At 34.7% G+C, this 21,195-nt stretch overlaps 1 protein-coding gene and 1 long non-coding RNA gene across 6 annotated transcripts in view; one reads left to right on the forward strand and one right to left on the reverse strand.

Annotated features, from left to right (window-relative positions):
* B3galt1 (beta-1,3-galactosyltransferase 1) overlaps positions 1-21,195 on the forward strand; it is a 529,565-nt gene that overhangs the window by 265,651 nt on the left and 242,719 nt on the right. The gene's annotated exons all lie outside the window — the stretch shown is intronic.
* LOC134478299 (uncharacterized) lies at positions 6,296-16,428 on the reverse strand. Its single transcript, XR_010050842.1, has 4 exons — positions 16,048-16,428; positions 14,972-15,056; positions 7,256-7,390; positions 6,296-6,608 (listed from the first exon to the last, which is right to left on the reverse strand). It is a non-coding gene; the product is annotated as an uncharacterized LOC134478299 (long non-coding RNA).

Here is a 21,195-nt window from a genome sequence, read left to right on the forward strand (position 1 = left end):
TTACCTTCTTTCAAACAGAGTGAATGCAGTGCTTTTCGTTGTGATAATTTCCAGCCTTTCTCTCTAAGGAATATTAATTACTATTCTTCCTTCTAAACTCCAGTTGCTCTATTACTTGTTATCACTTAATTGATCTTTATTATATTATATCTTGTGTTGCAGCAGTTGTGTGTTTATAAAGCAATTATTTTTCTTTGAAACAATTTTTCTATAAGACTAGGATCCTTGTAATATATAAGAAATACTCAATATATTTTTATTTATGTATCAAATGTTTGTTAATTATCAAATATGTATTAGCACCTTTTCAAATACAATTTGTTCTTTTTAGTCCTCACATACTAAGTTATTTAGTTCCTATAAAACTTATGTCAGCTAATTACTGTTAGTTTCATTTTATGACTCAGATAACCGAATCACTGAAAATAGGAGAAATTCATATAATAAGTGTACTAGCTCCAGACCTAAATTTCTAAATAACAAAATCTTGACTATTTTTAGCTTAGCATAGCAAAGTAGGAAAAGGAAACTTGTATGTTTCATGAATAAACTTTTCTTTAGAGTGTTACCTTTAACTTAATCATAGAAACGTTTTCTTTGTTTCAGAAAATATAGAACATAAAGTTTGTTCTCTGTAATTACTGAGGGTTGAGCTTTCACCACTCATTATTCTACTTGAAAATTCTCCAGTCTGGTATTTCAGTATGTTTATCTTACCTCAGAAAAACTTATACAGTCTTGTGAGTATAACTGAAGAAGTGTTAACTAACTATTTGACTATCTTTTATAAACAGAATTCAAGTCCATAGCTTGCTGACTCAGAAAAAGAGCTGCCATGTTATACCATAAAGGTTCATTAGATGTAAGAGTTCAGTGCTCTGTTAAATATTTGAAGACTAAAAATTGATTAGAATTTATTTATGGATCCTGATAGTCATTACATTTCTTTAATAAGGTCATGCTCTTATTGGCTGCCATATACTAGCATTGCTCAATAAAGTCACTGTGCTACTGAGAATAGCCATTATTGTGTTATGTCCAGATAAAATACCTCCTGTTCCCAAACAGGACACCTGGTCAAAACATGTGGGAACATAAATAAATTTGAATCACCTGTGATTTCACTCACTTGTATTTAATACTGATAACATTATGGTTCTTTTCTCTTTTTCCTAAAAAATTTAAACCTTTTCATTATTTAAGGAAAAAAAGAGAAAAAGAAAGAAAGAAAGAAAGAAAATAAATAAATATGCTCTCACTGGTTCGAATATGGTTACATAACTGATAAATTATGTTTATAAAATACTGAGACTGATTAGAGCCAATGGATTTTTTATATACTGTTACACCTCCTGAAATTTTGAACTTGTATTCACAACACACAATAATAAAGGACAGAACCAGTTTCTTACAACCACATCAACAGTGGTTATTATTTTTCTGTCTTTATCAGATTCAGTGGTATCACAGTATTTTCATTTGCCTTTATTTGTTCATTAAGATAATTGAATGTTTTCCATGTGCTTGTGTCAATAGTTGAACTTCTGTGAAGGATTTTTTCGTTTATGCCATTTGCTTGTTTCTTCTCTATTACACTACTCATGTTTTCTTAATAATTTCTAAGGTCCCTTTCCTAACATTTATCCATGTGTCTTTCTATTAAATATGTGTCCATTTATATAACCATTTTATAAATATATAGACATCTCTCTTTCTATATTTTTCTTTTTATGTTTTTGCTACAAGGTTTTGACTTTTAAGTCAAATTTAAGTAATTGAAGCTAACAGTCTTTTTTTTTTTTTTTTTTTGGTTCTCAGAGATATGCACTGGAGAACCTTTCCTATCATGCATTTAAATAAATGCAAACATTCCTTTTAAGGTTTTTATTATTTTATTTTTACATTCAAAATGAACCTGGCTAGAGCTGGACATAGTGGTGCATGTCTGTAGTTCTAGCACTCAGGAGGCTGAGAAAAGATGACTGCTGTGAGTTCGAGGCCAATTTGGGCAACATAGTAGGTTCAGGGCCAGACTGACCTACGAAGTAAGACCCTGTCTCAGAAAAGAAAAAAAAAAAAAAGCCAGTGAAAAACCCTGGCTAAAATTTATTTTGTTACAAGAAATAAAGAAGTGATCAAAACAATTTTGTTTTTAGAAAAAATTTTCCACTTGTTTTAATACCATTCATTAAGTAACCTATAATTTGCCCACAAATTTAAATATCTCAATTTTATAACATTTTGGTTATAAAATTTCTTCTATTTATTTCCACCAGTTTATCTTTATGTCCTGATGCTTGTACTGCTTGTAATATACTTCTAATTGTAATGTATATTATTATATATTATTTTGGAAAAATGTTCTACAATCTACTTTATAATTTTATTATGGATACAATAAAATATTCTCTGTTATCTAGAAGCATAAAATACAGAAGTTTGATTATTCTTATTTCATTATTCTTGGAAACCATGATGCTCTGAATAATAAATTTAGCAAAAATGACTCCAGAGAGTTTCAGTAACACATTGTGTATTAACATCAGCTTTAATTGCATCGTTTTCTTCATTCTTTATTTTTTCACTGGCTTTGTTGCCTTATTTGATTATTTTTTGAAAAAATCTCTTGTACTGTGTTTATGCCTGCTAACCATCTTTCATCCTATTTTGAAGTGATGTGAAAGTATATATAAAAGCTTTCAACAGATTCTCAAAGGAATTCATGAACATAAAGATTAGGAAACACTATTGTATACATTTAAACTGTCTCATTAGTGGCCAAAACTGAATGCAATTTCACAAATTTCCTCAGACTAAGACTTTAAAAATCCACATGACTCAAATGGCTCTGACATTATTTGAAGAAATGTATGCAAAATAAAATGTTAATGTCTAAAGTTATGATGCCAAAATAAAGTGCCACCCACAATCTGTAGCATCTTTTTGTTTTCAGAATAACTGCAACAAAAACTCCCACTTGGAAAACTAGGATATAAAACAGCAGAGACTGATATGTTGTCTATACCTTGTGTCATAGCCTGGCTAACAAAATTCTTTCCTTGGTTCATTCATTCATTCTTTTATTTCATGCATTCAAAGTGTACTGAGCTCCCTAAGTACCGGGGGGGGGGGGAGACAGAGAGAGAGAGAGAATGAATAAGGTATGTATATAGCAAAACAGACAACAAGATACATATAATTCATGATGACCACAACTCTTTAAAGGGAATATAAAAATGAAGCCATCTATATCATACAATCTAGCATTTTTCTTCTTAAATGTTTAAACATGTAAATACAAAAATAGTTATGCAATAGTTGTATGATAAGCAATGGATTTATGATAGTGAACAAAATAGATTAGAAATCCTTTTCTCCTGGAGTCTCCATTCCTATAGAAAAATAAGAATAATTAAAAAAAAATAAAAGTCAACAAGAAGTTCAGCGTTGCTCAATATAGTGAAACATTAGAAAATTGATAGAGTAGGTATATGAAAAGTTATGGATTTTAGACTAGGTAGGCTGGGAAAGTGTCACTGTGAACAAGCTTCATGAGCAGAGAGGGTTTTGTGACAGAGCCCTGCTCTGGAGACATGGAGAGCAATGCAGTTGTGTTGCTGAAGCATAGAGGAGCAGGCAATAAAGCTAAGCCAACAGGGACGGGTCTTGGAGATCACTGGAAGCCCCTTATCTCTTGTAGAGGTACTGGAAGGCAGGGAGCCAGAGGAGTGACTGAATCTGGTTTCTGTTTCATTGGGCTCGCCATAGCTTCTGTGGTGAGCACAAATAGAGAGGGCTGCAGACAGGTCCTCCCATAGAGAAGCTACTTCAGAGACCCAAAGAAAATATGATCATGCTTCTACTAGGGCACTACTGGGGGGAACTGGTGAAAGGTGGCCTGAATATATGTTGAGGGTAGAGCTAATATGATTTCCCAAAGGATGAGCTGCAAGGCTTGAGGGGAAGAGAAGAAATAATGATAGTGACAGGGTTCTGGCAAGAGCTAGAAATATAGCATGTTGCAGTTTTCTTAGATGGAAAAATTTATGGAAGGTACAGGCTTGAAGGGAAAAGATCAAGAAAAGCAAGTGGAAAGGTCAGTGGCCTAATATTTAGAGTAGAGGTCTATGCTGGAGGTACCAATTTAGAAGCTTTCAGTGTGTTTATAGTTCTTAAAGCATGAGGCTAATCCCTTTGCCAAGCACCCCTCCTGACAGAGGAATGAGATTATAATCAATTAACCCCTGGCTCCTTATCCATTACTCCTATCAGACAAGCATTATGGAAGATGCTCCTGCCAACAGTAGAGAGATGCTGTGTATCTCTGTTAGCCCACTTTCTATTAATGTAGGTTTGCAGTGTGAAAATGTCATTGAGTATGCAATGGAAGACCCAACTGCTACAACAGACTTAGTAATTTTCTACAATTACAGGTTTTTGGATTGTTTAATGATCCATCAATCTCTTTCTATTCACTGAATTCTATGGGATAGTTATCAAAGTCAGAGATGCTGCACAGGCATGGCTTTGGAGGATAGAACTCTTTCTGTGAATTCATCTCACATAAAAAGGCTCTTTGTTCTGTCAATCCTCTAGCCTCATTTTAACGATCTCCAGCTTGGCCTTTGCTTCCACTGAATTTTTACTCTAGACAAGTTAAAACACTAGCCTTGAGTGGAGGGGCATGGTTAATCTTCCTTTGGAAAAGACATCTGAAACAGGTACTACAGGCAAAAGGCTAATCGTTTCCTTAGTTATAGAGAGAATTCTACAATGGAATGAAATGGAGGACACACAGAAAAATAAAATATGATCAATGTTAAGCTTAATAAAATAGATGCATGGAATTGCACTGGGATAACAAAGGAGGAAGGGGAAGAGAGAGAGAGGAAAAATAAAGCATATTTAGGAAAAGAGACAAGATACAGATAATTCATAATTACTGTAACTCTTTAAAGGGATTATAAAAATGAAGACATCTATGTCATTCAATCTAGCATTTTTCTTCTTAGACATCTAAACATGTAAATATAAAGATAGTTGTGCAAGGATATTATTGATATTTTTGTAATTTTAAAAATATCAAGCTTTAATACATATAAAAAGAAACCTAAATATATAATTTATTCTTATCATATAAAGAAGTTCAAAGGAATGAACTATTTCTATATGTATCACTGTGAATGTATCCAAAGATTCTGAGTGAAAACAATGAGTTGCACAGACGTGCATATAAAATAATACCACTTTTGTTGATAAAATAATTCTGTTTGTTGTTTGCATATCAACAATAATTTTAAATGTCTGGAATTCTCCCATAGTACTTATAACAATGATTACAGGGTATGGGCCAAGAAATCAGAATTTCATTGAGTAAAATATTAATAGTAAAATAATGGTAGAAATTCTGTTTTTTGACAAATTTAATTGCTTTTAAAAAATGAATTAATATGTACCAAGAAATTAAAAATCAGAAATAAAGCCTTTAAGGTGAGTTAATATAGTAGAAAAGAAAAATGATACAAAGAAGCATTAGGAATGAAAATAAAGGAGCATGAGATGATGCTGCTGCATGAAGGAAGAGCACCACCTTTACTCTCTGCCCAAGTCATGGGGTGCAGCTCAAAAGCAGTGAGCCCAGGAAAGGAGCCAACTTGGTGTGGAAGGTTTCAGGATGGTGCGTTTCAAACAGTAGAGAAGATATGAGGCTGTGTGATGCGAAGAGCAGAAAGTATCAGAGATGTAAACTGGGGACTTAGCAGGAAGAGTCAGGCGAAAGCCATGAGGAGGGCTGGACTGCTGGAAGGGTGTGGTCTCCTACACTGTGTTACTGGTTGTCTCAGGTGGACATAGTTTGGCTGTTGGAGACCATGTACTGTAGCCATCATGATTACAGACTTTGTTTCTTCCTATCATGAGACATTAGACAGAGACAAAATCAAGCCCTTCCCACACCCTGCTCTAACAGATTGTCTGCTTTCTCTGGATAGATGATTAATTCCATAACTTTCTTTTTAAATAAAGATGGCAATATCATCATTAAAAATAAGTACATAAATAATATTCTAGACGAGTATTTTCACCATGTAGTAAAGTAATACATGTTTTCTATTATATGGGTTGGTTATTATGATTCAATGTGTATTATAAAATCGAATTTGCCTGTCATACTAATAAAATTCTCAGTGTTTTTTAAACTTCCTGAATTGAGGAGCACTTAATTATGGCTTCACAACCATGACTACAATGGATATCAATACTTAAGTAATGAACAGAAACAAAAGCAGTATTTTACTCTGTTTTATTAAATAATCAGGAATCCACTTCTGTATTACTTTGACATAAATGTATATTCATTGAAGAACCAGGAATTTAATTCTAAGAGCACAGAGCTCTTCTGGGGTAAGAGACCTTTAGCCCAAACATTTGATTTGAAAGCAAATGGTAGAGCTGAACACTGAGCACACAGGAGAGGACCAGTGGGGTGGGTGTGAGACACAAGGCAGGGAAGAGCAGGTCAGGGTGCCTGGTGTGGGGGCCAGGAGACGTCATCACAGAAATGATGAAATACAGCAGCATGCCAGGGCGCCACAGCTGGTCATGAAATTCTTCAGTGGTGATGGGACAAAAATATACACATATAAGTCAGTCTGACTAAAAAATCTGGAACAGAGTTGCCTCTGAATCTTCATTCAGTGTTGCCTCATGGATACATTTAACTATTGTAAATCTTGGAATGACACACAATTAAACCAAAAATGATCCTGCTTAATCTGAGGCTAGTAGAGCCTTTATATTATCCACAGACATTTATATGTGTGAATATGCACAAGGAGACTTCATTTAAAACGTCTTACTCAACTGGGTTTTACAAGCAAAAATAAACTGCCATTTTGAGTATAGGACTAGGCATGGAAACTACTAGCAATGGCCAATGCCTTTCACTGACGTCTTCATTATGGAGACAAGAGACGAGGCTAAATTATTCACTTTAGAAATATAATTTTCAACATTAATTCCACCAAGATGTAGCTAGCACACAATTTAATACTTCTGCAAATTAAAACATAAGCTTATGCACTAAGTTATAACAAAAATAAAAGTTGTTTTTTCCATTTAAATCTCAAAGGCCCATGTGAGAGAGATTAAAAGGTCTGTTTTGTCTTTTTTTGTCTTGGTATATGCATGTCATGGTTATTCTGAGTCTTTCCAGAGGGATTTAGGCTTTTCAATTCTTTTGACTTTATCTTCTTACCTTTTAATACCGCTGCTTTGTAAGAAATAAAATAGTCCTCTGAGCCTTCCTAGAAGATATAATTGTGCAAGACTCCCTGGTCTCCTTCTTCAGCTGCTAATGGTTAATTGGTTTGTGCACTTGCAATTTGGTCTCCTAAGGAGAGAAATTAAATTTCTTCCTTTTAGCCCAAAAGAACATGGATATTTTTTGAATGTTTTCATCTTATATAGACTTTAAGGCAATGCGTTGAGCAATAGTTGAGGGGAATAGAACAAGAACAACGTACTCAAGAGGATAGTGTCATTACTGAGTACACCAGTTATAAAAGAAATTACCTAAGATGTTAGGCATCTTATTTTACTGTGCCTGCTGACCGTAACATGGAAGTCTAGATACAGTTTTATTTTTACATACTTGCTCATTTGATTGAAAAAATAATGATAGTGTTCTGTAGAGAAGGTTTTTAGTCATTTTTTTAAAAAAATCTAACTTCCAGACATGGTTCTGCCACTTAGTAGTTATGCCACTTTTGACAATGTACTTAATTTCTAAGCTTCTTTGCTCTCATATGCAAAACAAGGGCAATAAACTTAAAGAATAGCTGAATTAGTAACACTCAAAATGCCACACAATAAAATTTCAATCAATAATAGAATTTTATTAGTTTGATATCCACATGATTTCTTAGCCCTTTAGATTTTTCTCTGGTAATATAAAAATAAACAAATGATATTTTAGAAAACCATAATACATTGAAATAAAATGTTTGTTAAGATGACCACATTAGTGTGCATAGCAGCTGAATAATTTAGAGGAACCTTAGCACATTTATTTCAAGGTTTCCTTAGGCAAGGTTTCAATGTAATTATCTGTAAAATAAGAACGCCATAAAGAACAAGCAGAAATGATATGAACTACATGGAATAAGTAGAAATTCCAAGCTATAAAACAGTGTTCAAACATCAGTTTTTTTCTTGGAAGCCATTTTTAAATTCATCTAATTCCCTTATGTGAAAGATGAGACCAATAAGAAAGAATGTATAACTTACCAAATTACACAGATGGTAAAGGAGAATCCCATATTTAAGGAACACTGTTCAAGAGTGTTGTCTGCTGGTTGCTAAGGTGTGCACACTGTCATATTTTGTTGTTACCCTTCTAGTTCTTTGATATATCACTGCCATAGCTATCATTCAGGGCCAGAATATAAAAAATCAGCATAAAACAAGGCAGCCAACAGATGTTGTAGAAGGTCTGATTCTGTCTTAGAAAAAGGATAACCGCGCAGTATTTTCCCATCTCACCACATCACCCGTTGTTATGGTCACCCTGTATCTACATGTTTCCCTAAAGCCTCATGCAGTCATAAGTGGGCTTTTCAGAGGTTGCTGGATATGGGGTGCATGATGCTGGGATTGAGAATATAATGCTAGAATTGATTCACAGTGTGATGTGGGTATTGAGGTTGCTTCATCCTGGATGTGAGTGTTACTGGCCCAAACAGGGTGTCTCCTGGATAGAATATGAGACAGAAAGAGCATTGCTGCCAGTCACATGCTGCTCCCACTGCCTTCTACCTACCTAAACCTACTGTTTCTCCTCTGTGATGCCCCTCTGCCCGGGGCCAGCCAGTTATGGACTGAAACCTCTACAAACTGTGAACTGAAACAAGCCTTTCCTCCTTTATCTTTGGGTGTTGAGTATTTTGTCTCAGCAAAAAGGAAAGCAACCAAGACACCCATGTTTCCTGAACTAGTTCCAGTTGCAAAAGCATCACCAAAAGTTTCCAGCCACATGTGTTTGAATGAGATATTATTGAAGCAAAGCCCTAAGTTCAGTAATTTATTTCTGGAAAAAAAAATTACTTCAAATCCAGACAGCCATATGTTTGACGTTACCCTTTACGCTCATGGAGAAAAACTTTTAAGATTGAAGCTCCAATAACACCATTTCTGAATACAACATACAGCTTTGCTCCCCCCAAAATAGCATACTCAAGCTATTTTCAGAAATTTAAATATCATTGAATATCTTGGCATTTATATGGAAAAGTAAGTAGTGATGAGAATAGGCCTGTTCACTGAGAACTGCTCACATAAACTAAAGAAACGGAAGTTCACTCCACTAGGTGTTCACCAATCCTGGGATAGCCTTGATATTTAGGTAGTTTGTATAGTTCTGGAAGTTAGTATGGTTCTCACATATATTTGTTCAACTAAGCAACTATCAGATATTATTTGGGTCTACACCAACAGATGAAACTATTTTGTATTATTGAAACAAAAGTGAAATTGATAGCCTAATCAATTAGACAACCTAAGCTACCTCTATATTCAAACTCTCATGTCTAATTTTTATATTACATATATATCTATTCAAATATAACATACATACTCTATATCTTCTATATATTAATTTATATGCACATATTATAGAATACACTTTTTTATTTTAATATTCCAAAATATTATCCAAATAAACTATTAGTACTTCAAAGGCCAGGAGAGTAGCCTTTGTAAATAGCAAAAATATTCAGTGTGAATTACTTAGATGTTAAGTGTTGTGAAGAATTTAGTTTTATGTCTGTTTAGGAGTATTCATAAACTATAAAGAGAAAAACATTTCCAAAAATCCTTAAAAATAATTTTTAAGAATATATTCACATCATAGCCTCAAGTATAATTAAGTTGGTCTACCCTGAATAAATAGAGTAAAATGCTTTTCTCTAACATAGGTCATGTGTCTGTTAGTAATAGCATATGGAATCGGGTTTTATTCATTAGTCAGGTATTTATTACATAATTCTCTTTGAAGCAGTATCTGAAATGGCTTTAACTGTTCCATTTTTATTAGTATAAAACCATAATGCTTAATACTCTTAGAAGATAAAGTTAATTATAAGGAGGGTTTAATTAAAATATGTTCAAAAATATGTGTGTTCTATTTTCTTCATCTTTTCTATTGTCTAGTTCTATATTACAGAATTATAGACTCCCAGAACTTAAAAAATATCCCACAGAGAGAAGTCAACCTGCCTAACAGCTCCCCTAGAAATGAAAACATTAAGGCTCTGAGGGTGGTAGCTTACTCAGGTGAGCCCCAAAACAGTAGAATCAGGACTCCCCAGTTCCTAATTCTCACTGTTACACCAAACCACCCCTGTCTGCAGTTCCTTTCAGCACTGGCTCTGGCTGCACGGTTTGTGGTTCTCTCAGATGCAGAAATTATCATAACTAATAATACTTTGTGATGAACAGGGTTTCATTCTGTGTCATTATGTTTTGTGTGACTTTTTAGAGCCTGGAATATAATTCATCATAATAGAATACAAAATAATGAAAGAAGTGGGAAGTAATGAGATTCCACTATATGAAGACAACAAATCCAAGAGAAGAAAGATTTCTTCAGTTTCCCATGATATTAACAAATTCTTCATCTGTACACTTAGGAGCGCATTATGAGCTTCGTTATGCATTAGATTTCACATTCCATAGGTGGCAAAAACAGGCATTTTTTCATGATGCAAGTGTTACAGAAAGCTGAGAGTTTTGTGGACAGTCTCCCCAACATGTCATAGGAGTATCCATAGATGAAATGTTTTTGTTCTGTCGCCAAACTGTGTGTCTGTTTGTGGTGGAACATTTCATTTTGCACCTTATGCATTCTTACCTTAGATAAACATTATCATAGTCTTTATCGCAGTGTCTACTGCATTCCTGCCAAAATTATTATTGCTACAGAATTAAACAATTCTGATGCACTACCAACTGGGCATGTGTTTTTCTCATTTCTGTCTGGTTCTTTCTGTAGGACAGTTAGTTGTACCCAGGGCATTAAATATGTGGTTCATTAGTTATAGTTATGGGAAAAGACAAAGAAAGCAAAAATGGAACATTTATCTCATTTATATCCGTATTGTAGTACAAATGTGTCTTTCATATGCCGCATGCCTCTATAAGCAACTACTTTTGTGATATATGATGCATTATTTATTTCTGTTCTGAATGGAGAGAGCCAATTCAGAATAATAAAAATCCCTGAGGAGGAAATTTCTACAGATATGATCAAGGGTGAAATTATTTTCAAAACCAAAGTAGGAAAAATTCCAGCAAAAACCTAAGAAATGATCACAATGACAATATTCTGCAATCAGTCTCCAGCCCTCTTTAACAATTGTAAGGCCACATTGTTATACAGAGAGGTTTATAAAATTAAAACTTTGCAGCTGTTAACATTCTCCAGTATTTAGTCTTATTTGTGTGTTTGTTTGCGAGACAAGGTCTCCTTATGTAATTCAAGCTGGCCTTACGCTCACTATGTAGCCCAAGCTGACCTCAAATTGACAGCGATCCTCCCGTCTCAGCCTCCCAAGTTTTGGGATTACAGATGTGACCCAGCACACTCCCCTAGCCATTATTTGTACCAACTTTATTGACGTATCATTCATAAACTATACCATTTACTAATTCAGAAGGCACAATCTAGATGTTTGTTTTTCATTCACAAATTGTTTAACCATCACCACAATCAATTTTAGACAATTTGCCTCAAGTTCACCCTTTTGCTATTACCCCCTAAACTCTTCCCCTCTGATTTTCAAGATCTAAGCATCAACTAATGTATTTTCTGTCTATAGACTTACCTATGTTGGACATTTCATATAATGGAGTCACATAATGTATGGTTATTTGTGTACTGGCTCTTCCACTTAGTGTAATGTTTTCAGATTTTTTCCAGGTTTAGCATTTAGCAGCATTTGATTCCTTTTTATGTCTGTAAAATATTCCATTGTATAGAAACACCATATTTTGTTTATCCATTAATTATGTGCACTGGAGACAGTTGTTAATATCCTTTGGATTTTTTAAATCATGTTGCTAAAGACGCATTAACAAATTTTGGTGTATTTTTTTTTTCATTTTCCTGGTGTATTCTTTGGGACAATTGCTGAATTGTATAGCTTTTTATATTTTAAAATAAAATGTGTATTCATACTTAAATAGATTATTGTCACCTCTGTGGAGGACAATTAGATCCTCCTTCATAGCCAACCCTTCAGCCATAGAGAAGGTGCATCATCTCTTTGCCTGGTTTCCAGATTAAACTATTTCAAAATCTGTTGTCTCAGTCACATTTGGTTCAGCCTGAAATTGTTCTAAAATCTCAACAATTTTTGGCCTTCATACTTTGGATAAATGAGCATTTCACTATGAGGATTATAGTATTCGTTTATTGACCACTCTTATTTGCAGGTCCTATGCTAAATGTTCTACCTGTATTTCTGTAATCCCTAAGGTTCATAGTATTATCCCGGAATTATAGGAGAGAGAACCAAGGCTCAAAGAACTTGAATTACACAAAACTACAAGTCATCTGCTCAAAACCATGATTCCTTTTGCATACTGAGCTGTTCCACATTGAGAAGTTTTTAACAGTGATCACAAGTAAGATTATTCCTTAAACTCTATATAATTACTCAAGCTTTTCACATATAGTCCCAAATGTGAGCAGAAATTACTGTTATACATTCAATACCAAAAGTTTATTAACTTCCAAATTTCTCTTTTCTCACAAGTCAAAATAAGAAATGTTTTCTATCAAAATACCAAACAAAATACTACTTGTGAAAATAACCATACTCCCATACAGTTTTAATGCAATCCCAATCAAAATACCATTAACATACCTCATAGATCTAGAGAAAACATTCCTAAAATTCATTTAGAAACAGAAGAAACCTAGAATAGCAAAGGCAATTCTGGGCAACAAAGGCAAGGCAGGAGGCATCTCAATTCCTGACTTGAAACTATACTACAAAGCCACAGTGATAAAATCAGCATAGTACTGGCAAGTACTTCATGGTACTAGACCTGAAGATCAATGGAACTGATTAGAAGACACAAACACAACTACAAAGACACTCAGCCACCTGATATTTGACAAAGGGGCTAAACATGTTCACCAGAAGAAGGATAACCTCTTTAATAAATAAGTGTTGGAAAAATTGACTCTGCACATGCCGAAAACTGAAACTAGATCCATACCTGTCATCATGCACAAAACTAAAGTCTAAATGGATAAAAGATCTAAATACTAAAACAGAAATACTACTGAAATACCAAGATCTATGTTCTAAAACAGAAATCTACTGGAAGACAAGGTAAATAGAAATCTTGGAGTCATAGGAATAGGCAGAGAATTCATGAACAAAACACAAACTTCATGGGAAACATTTCAAAGAATCAACAGCTGGATTCTCATATTGAAAAGTTTCTGCACTTCAAAAGAAATCACCAGTGGAGTGAAAAAGAAGACCCACAGAATGGGAAAGAATTATAGCCAGCAACTCCTCAGACATAGGACTTATTGAAAAACATCAAGCCCCCCAAATTCAAAGACCTTCTCCAAAAATGGGCATCTGAGATGAACATACGTTTCTCAGATGAAGATATACAAATGGCAAATAAATACATGAAGAAATAAATGTTCACCATCGCTGGTCATTCAAGAAATGCAAATTAAAATAGCATTGAGATTTCCTCTCACTCCGGAAAGAATGGCTACCATCAAGAAATCAACTGATAACAAATATTGGCGAGGCTGCGGAGAAAAAGGAACACTTCTCCACCGTTGGTGGGAATGTAGGCTGGTGCAGCCACTGTGGAAATCACTATGGAGATTTCTCAGAAGACTAGGATTGGAAGTTCCATTCAATCCAGCTATTGCCCTCCTGGATATTTTCCCAAAAAAACTGAAAAGTTCATGTCACAGTGATATATGTGCACCCATGTTCATAGCAGCACAATTTGCAATTGCTAAATCTTTAAAACAACCAAAATGCCCATCAACCACAGACTGGATGAAAAAGATGTGGTATTTTTATACAATGGGATATTACTCAGCTATAAAAAGGATGATCTTGCAGTCTTCATAGGTAAATGGAGGCAACTTGAGACTATCCTCATAAGTGAAATAAAATCATATTTATAAACATCACATTGTATCTCTAGTGTAAAAATTAATAAGAACTATAGGAGTAATAAAACCCAAAATGTGTAATTGTTATTGTAAAAAAGAGAGGAAAAGAAATTGCTCTAAAGGATATAACTGCATGTATGTTTCAGTATGTAAGTTAGATAACCATATTGCTAAGTTTTGTTGGGTCATTGAGCAGAATGGTTTGCAGTCTCACTGTTGAAATGTCTACTTTGTGTGCTTTAATTTTGTAACTTGAACAACCATTTCTAAGATGATGGTGTTTAATTTATCAACTAGTGATTTCTGAGTGTTTTTTTAAATTCTGTATTATTTCTACCTTTTTCCTGTTTTGCTTTTTTTCTCTTTAAATAAAAATTTAAAAAAATACTTATAAATGAAAGTTTCAATCATGAGTGCATGCATATTGCATGCATATTTTGGGACCACAGATATCTAATCTGAAAAATTTTTTAAATTAGCATAAATATCTACAGCTCAGGCATACATTTTAAATTTATATTGCAGACTGATATGAAAGTGACTCCCTATGAAAATAGGAACTATGAACATCTTTCTCATTGCTGTGAGAGCATGAGTCAGCAGAGTAAAGACAAGCCATAGACCGGAGAGACAGCAGTGTGTGGGAAACTGTAGCAAACATATCGCAGAACTAGATGAGCCCTGAGCAAAAGCACATCAAGTGACAGAGCTTCAGTGCTACCCAAATGAAGAGCTCTAGAGAACTCAGCTGCTCACCTTGGACAAAGTGTAGACCACACTGACAGGAATTAAGACCACCGCAGACATTTGGCTAACACTCTTTTTGAGACAACTGCAGATTCTGAAAGGAAAAAAAAAAAAACAAAAAACCCTTAGGAGTCTCAAGTGTTTACTCAATATTTTGTTAGAAGGAGGTGACCTTGTATTAGTACAACAAGAAGTGGTAAATTGTTGTGATTAATAGTAAAGGCCATGTATTGACTAGTTATGAAAATTTTTTCTGTTAACTACATGTGAAAAGATTTCCATCAGTAGTCAGTTATTCATTCTAATCTTTACATTTCCTTTACAAAACTCTTGAGTTTTAAAAAAGAGAGACCAGGTACTTTCAGAGTTGGTTATTTAGGTGGGCTGCTGCATCTGACCAATGCAGAAAAAGATAAACAGCACCCTGGATATTTCTTTAGCAAAATTTATTCTTGTTTGACTTCCATAGGTGTAAGACTGCCACAAATTCTCCTTAATTGGCACAGTTAAATACAATGACATTATTTACAGATCTCTTGCCTGGAAAGCTTGTTTCCTTGGTCCTCCTCTTGGCAAGAATCAAGGATTATACTAAAGTGTAGTTTTCAATGCATGTGTCATCACAATTTCAATATAGAATTATGCACAAAGTGTCCCCCTATTGTTACAGGCAGTTGAGTTAGTTAGAAGTATTATAGGCAGTCAGACATGGCTGGGCCCTTGAAGAAACCAGTGCAGAAGACCAGATACCTTGCAAATGTGGGGGAGGCAGATACCTCCCGCTGTGAGCCAGACCTCAAGACAAAATATCGAACAAGTACATCTACATGCTAAGAATAAACATCAGGGATTGATATTATAAATAGGTCTCTATCACCCTGAGGAAGGCAGAGGAGTCACTAACCCAACCCCTACAGACACAGCCCATGCTCTATATTCATGTTCATTTGCTATGTTTCTCATTCCCCCATTTGTCCTCGATTTAATCAAATTTCCCTAAACAAATTGTACCTGTAATCTTATTGGTCGACCATGGTTGTGTCCCACCTTATACCCACCTTGTGAGTTCCCATTTTGTTCCTTACCTTGGACCAGCCTCACCTTGTGGTTTTGCTCTACAAAACTCCATAAAAAAGACGAACTCTTTCACAATCACAACCCACTCAGGACCCCGTCTGTCGCTCCTAAAACAGAAGCTTTCTTTCTCTCAATAAATATATTCTCCTCCGTTGTTTCTAAAATTCATTCTTCGATTTTAGAGAACACGAATTTATACCAGACAACTAATGGGTTAGGAGTTTCTTTCCCCTGTATCACTATTAAGATAACTAGTTCTAGTTCTTCATTTGCATTGGTCGGATGGAATCTTCCATGTGATTTTAAAACTTTCCCCACTTCCACTCCCAATTTACGTGTCTTAAAATTACATAGATTTGCAAAATGACACAGCTCTACCCAGCAGGAAGTCCCTAAGCCAGTGAGTCAGATGAAATAAATTCCCCCGCTACCTCATTCTCAGGCTTAGACTGTATCCAGGTGGAAGTAATATTAGGAAGGTAGAGCAGGAAGAGGAGTGGAAAGGGAAGAAACAAGAATTAAGATGTGTTATATACATGTACCAGTGCCCCACAAGAATGTAATCGTTATGTACCTCAAACATGTACTAATAAAAATTTTAAAAGTTTAGTAAAAAATTTTTAAAAAGAAACTCAGCAACTTAGAAAACCTGAATTTCCTAATACGGAAAACATTACTATTCCAGCCTCAACCAGGAGGTGGTTGTGAGTGAATAACAGGTTTTGGAAGGCGTGAAGCTGGAGGTGACTATCCCAATGTGCAGCTGAAAGGAACATCACCAAGTGGCCTCTTCTTTTGCACCAGTGGTCCTTGCCACCCAGGATAATGGCAGGTCATTAGAACTGCAAGCTTTAGTCCTTGTACAAGTCCATATTTTACAGACAGTTCTACTGATGCTCCTTACCTGTTTGATTTTCTTGCTATCAGATCATGTCTCCTTTCCCTTCAAATTTGAATTGTCCTCACTGGGGATTTCATGAAATACAAGAGCCACCCACTGTGTAAAGGCAGGCAGCCAAGACGCTAGAAACTAAGGGGTAAGCATGGAAAACATTGTTTCAAACTGATGCCTTTTAAAAGATTGTTTTTCAAATGTTCATGGAATCAGAACTATTACAGTGATATACAATATAAGATTTCTATGTCTAATTGAGTGATCTCAAATCAAACAACACAATGAAAAGATGCCTATAGGAAAATTGCCAAAGAATAAAATAATTACAGCACTATGTCTAAGAGAAAATTTCTTGAATCGAGTACATTTTTATATAAAACTTTCAAATCACTTTTATATAAAACTTTCAAATTATTCTATAATAATCATTTTTTTACATTGCAAATGTACACTGAGTTTTCTGTTTCTGAGCTGACTGTGATCTCTGGGTAGAGGGAAGGTTGCTTCCAAATGCAGAGAAACGTTAAAATAACAGTGCCAACCAAGCTTTGATAATGGCTGAGGTGCTCTCAGTTATTGTATTTGATTTCAAGTCCCACCAAAGATTGCAAGAATTTGCACCCCTGGAAGTTACTTTCAAAGGACTTAAGAGTTTTGCTAAACATTAAAAACAAAGAATGAGGTTAGTTACACAATTTGGGAATGTGTGTTTTATTTTTTATCACTTCTATTAGGAAATTTACTCAGAATCACTTAAATATTTTGCTCTTAAATTACTATAATTTCCACTTGCTTGTGTCCTAAAGGGAAAATGTTTTAGTCTTATACCCCTGCAATTAAAATAATACTAATCCAGTGCCACTCTGCTCATAGCAACAATGATTCAGGGTAAAGAAGAAAAGTCAAAACTGGAAGTCTAAAAAGAAGCATCTCCCAGATGTCACAAGTTTAGAAAGATAACTAGTCAAGAGCAAAGGTAAAGGAAAACACTGAACAAAGAGTGAATTTTTAAAAATACAGGGAGATATAGGAAGTCTATTAAGATAGGAAATGGAGACAGATAGGGTTCATGCTAAATCTATGATGGCTGTAAAAATAGGGAGAAAAATAATGGACAGACAAAATAAATCTGGGAAGGTCATAGGCAAGAAGAGTGAGTGAGTCTTTGAGCCTTACAACGTTTATGCAGGTGTGGTATCTGATGTTCTCTGTCCTGCTGTGTTAGATCTTGCAAGAACTCACCACTGTGTGTGACGGAACCAGAACGCGAGATTGCTCACTACAGGGGAAGGTACAGAAGAAAGCAAGCACCACTCCTTTAAAGTTAAAATAAAGTTAACTTAAAGTTAAATCACCTATTTCTTTCCCCCACTGCTTTGGCACTGAGTAGAATATAGGACATAATTGACCCTAAAGTAAAATAAAAAGAGAAACACCAATATATGGTATTTCTCTTTATCATTAGAGAAAACAGTAACAACCATTTCATTTAGTTAATTGGCTACACTTTGATTATCTGTTGCTCTGTAACAGTACCCCAAACTTATTGGCTTCAAGAAATAAAATAATTACGATCTCTTACGAGCCTGTGGGTTGTCTAGATGCTGCTGGAATGTTCTTTTCTGTGTGTAGTTGGCTGGAGGTTTGGCTGGCCTGAAACGTCTAGCAGAGCTCACTCACAAGGTTAGGAGTAGCTAACGACAGGTAGCTGAGCCTTCAGCTTAGGTTGTTAACCCCAGCGCCTTGTGCCTTCTCCAAAAGGTTTTTCTGTAGAATATTCATTTCTCATGGCTGGTGGCTGGATTCAAAGAAGGATCATCCGCACATGAGACTTGAAAGCCACAGCTCTTTTAAGGCTCAGTGACATTAGAAGTTGCATGATAATATTTCTGCCATCTTCTTTTGTTCAAGACAAGTGTCTGAGGCTCAGATTCAAAGTAGGTAGAAAACTCCAGTTAAAGGACAGAAAAGGTGAGGAGCTACTTGCAGCTTTTTGCCCATTACTACCTACCATGTTCAAAGCACTCAGGCAGATGCTTTATCCATTCTAATTTTTATAAACCTCAGATTCACAAAACAAGTTATACTCAATTTGTCAACTAAAAATTGATGTTCAGATGATAGAGGTAAAAAAATTAGGTAGAATTTGGATATGACTCCTTCTCTATATATAGTGCAAATAAGCTATACAAAGGGTGTGTAGGGTGGACAGTGGCTTATATATTTATTAAGCAAATGGTATGGCTGTTAGTGGCTCTGAGATTATGAGCTGAGTCCCCTGCACCACACCTATCCTTTTAAGACTTTTAAGATACTTTTTAAGACTGTGAGGCTTATTCAATTTTCACTGGTATAATTTTCTGTACTGTCTTTTTTCCTTGTAGTTCCTCCAAATAAACAGGTGTATTGAGTTCTTGCCATTAAAATTAACAAAATAAGGTTGGAGCAAATTATATGCCTCTAAATTTTTCAATCATGGCCAGTTCTGGCCTGATCAAATATACTTAATTGAAAGAAACCTAAGGGGAACATGCTTAGCTGAATTGAAAGTAACTATTATTACAACTAAATTAAATCCAAACAAATTGTACTATAAAATATGCATAGCTATCTAACATTTTAATTCCATGAAAAAATTATTCCTTTAAAGTTCTTCCTTGTAATTTTTCTTGAGTACTGTTTTAAATTTTGTTCTTTCAGGCTATAAAAACTGCATGACAAAAAAAGCATTGAATTAAAAGTAGTTTTGTCTATATAAACATCTGGTTGGATAGGTTTCTTTTCTGCTTCTGCTTCCTTTTTCACCAAATAGATCAATTATATCACTGTTTTATGAAACAGACATATAGAAAAGTTGAAACTGTTTGAAGTTTTGAAACTTATTCATAAAGAAAGATTAAAAGACTGGTAAGATTTGGCTTAGCCTAGTAAAAACGTATTAGGAAAAACAAACTTCTCTCACTAATAGAATTTCTATATTTTATGAAAAGAAGACAAATGAGAATTGAAATGAGTTATGGAGTGAGCAGATTTCTTTACAGGTAAATTTGACCAAAACAGTATAAAAATGCTAAATTGGACTTTCATAGAGAACAATCTTTTGATGTAAGCTGTTTTTTTAAAACTATGAAGGTTTGCATATAGTCCATACTATTTAGAGGGGTAGATTCTGCATGAAGCCATGGAAACAGGTGAGATGACCTACAGAAGTACCTATAGGTTAGGAATATATGACATGATTGGGTGCAGATTCTTGAGTTACTGGTCAGAAATATGCACCACAACAAGGTTAATTTGCTTAATCAAGATCATTGACTGAATTAAAAAAACATTCTAACAAAGTGACTTTTTTCATTGATTCTTAGTAAATTGATTCTACATAAAAATGCAAAACAAGAGGAAAAGAAAGAAGAAACAAAAACATGAAGTCGAGATAGTCCTACTATATCACAATGAGTTTGACATTATCAACAATGTACCACCATCATTTTTCTTTTTTATTATTTAATTCAGCAAGCATCAGATTTTGGAGTCTGTGTAAATCTTTTATTTCGTGCAGAGAATAAAAAAGCACATGTAGACTTTCTGGGCAGGATTTTCTGAAATATGGGTTCAGTTCATATTTCATTAATCAGAATTCAGTCAAATGACTTACCTTACTTGCTTACTTCACGTTACTGGTTTATTTTTTTTATTGCTGGCACATTCCCAGGACTAGTTGTGTGTGTGTGTGTGTGTGGTGTGTGTGTGTGTGTGTGTGTGTGTGTGTGTGTGTGTGTAGGCAGGCAGGAGAAAGTAATAAAGGTAGAAGCAGATCACATTCTTTCACCAAAAGTGCAACACTAGAAGGCATGAATGCCTCAAACACAAGACTGTTTTTAACTCTTAAAAAAAAAAATCCTTCGAAAACACATGTTGGATTTTTTAGTGCAGACTCCTACTGTAATTTCATTTGAAAATCAAACTTGCTGTGAATTACACTAGAAATTCTCAAAGCTAAGCAATGAAATAGTGTAATTTTTAGCAAGTGCCAACAGTTTTCATGTGAATAGGGCCTTTATTAAAAATATTTTAACACTCCTGTGGATTAATAATGTGTGAGCAGAAAAAAGACATGTAGAGCCTAGCGCAATTATCCTTCCATCCCAATTATACTGTGACATTAAATCTTGTGACATTTAATAAGCAAGGCCATTTCACCCATGGCTACTTCTAGTGCAGACAATTTATGCAACAGTGTTCCCATAGAAAAAAATATGAA

This window comes from Cavia porcellus, unplaced genomic scaffold (genome assembly GCF_034190915.1).
Source record: "Cavia porcellus strain 051 isolate PalLab524CR breed Dunkin Hartley unplaced genomic scaffold, mCavPor4.1 scaffold_12, whole genome shotgun sequence".
Lineage (NCBI taxonomy): Eukaryota > Metazoa > Chordata > Mammalia > Rodentia > Caviidae > Cavia > Cavia porcellus.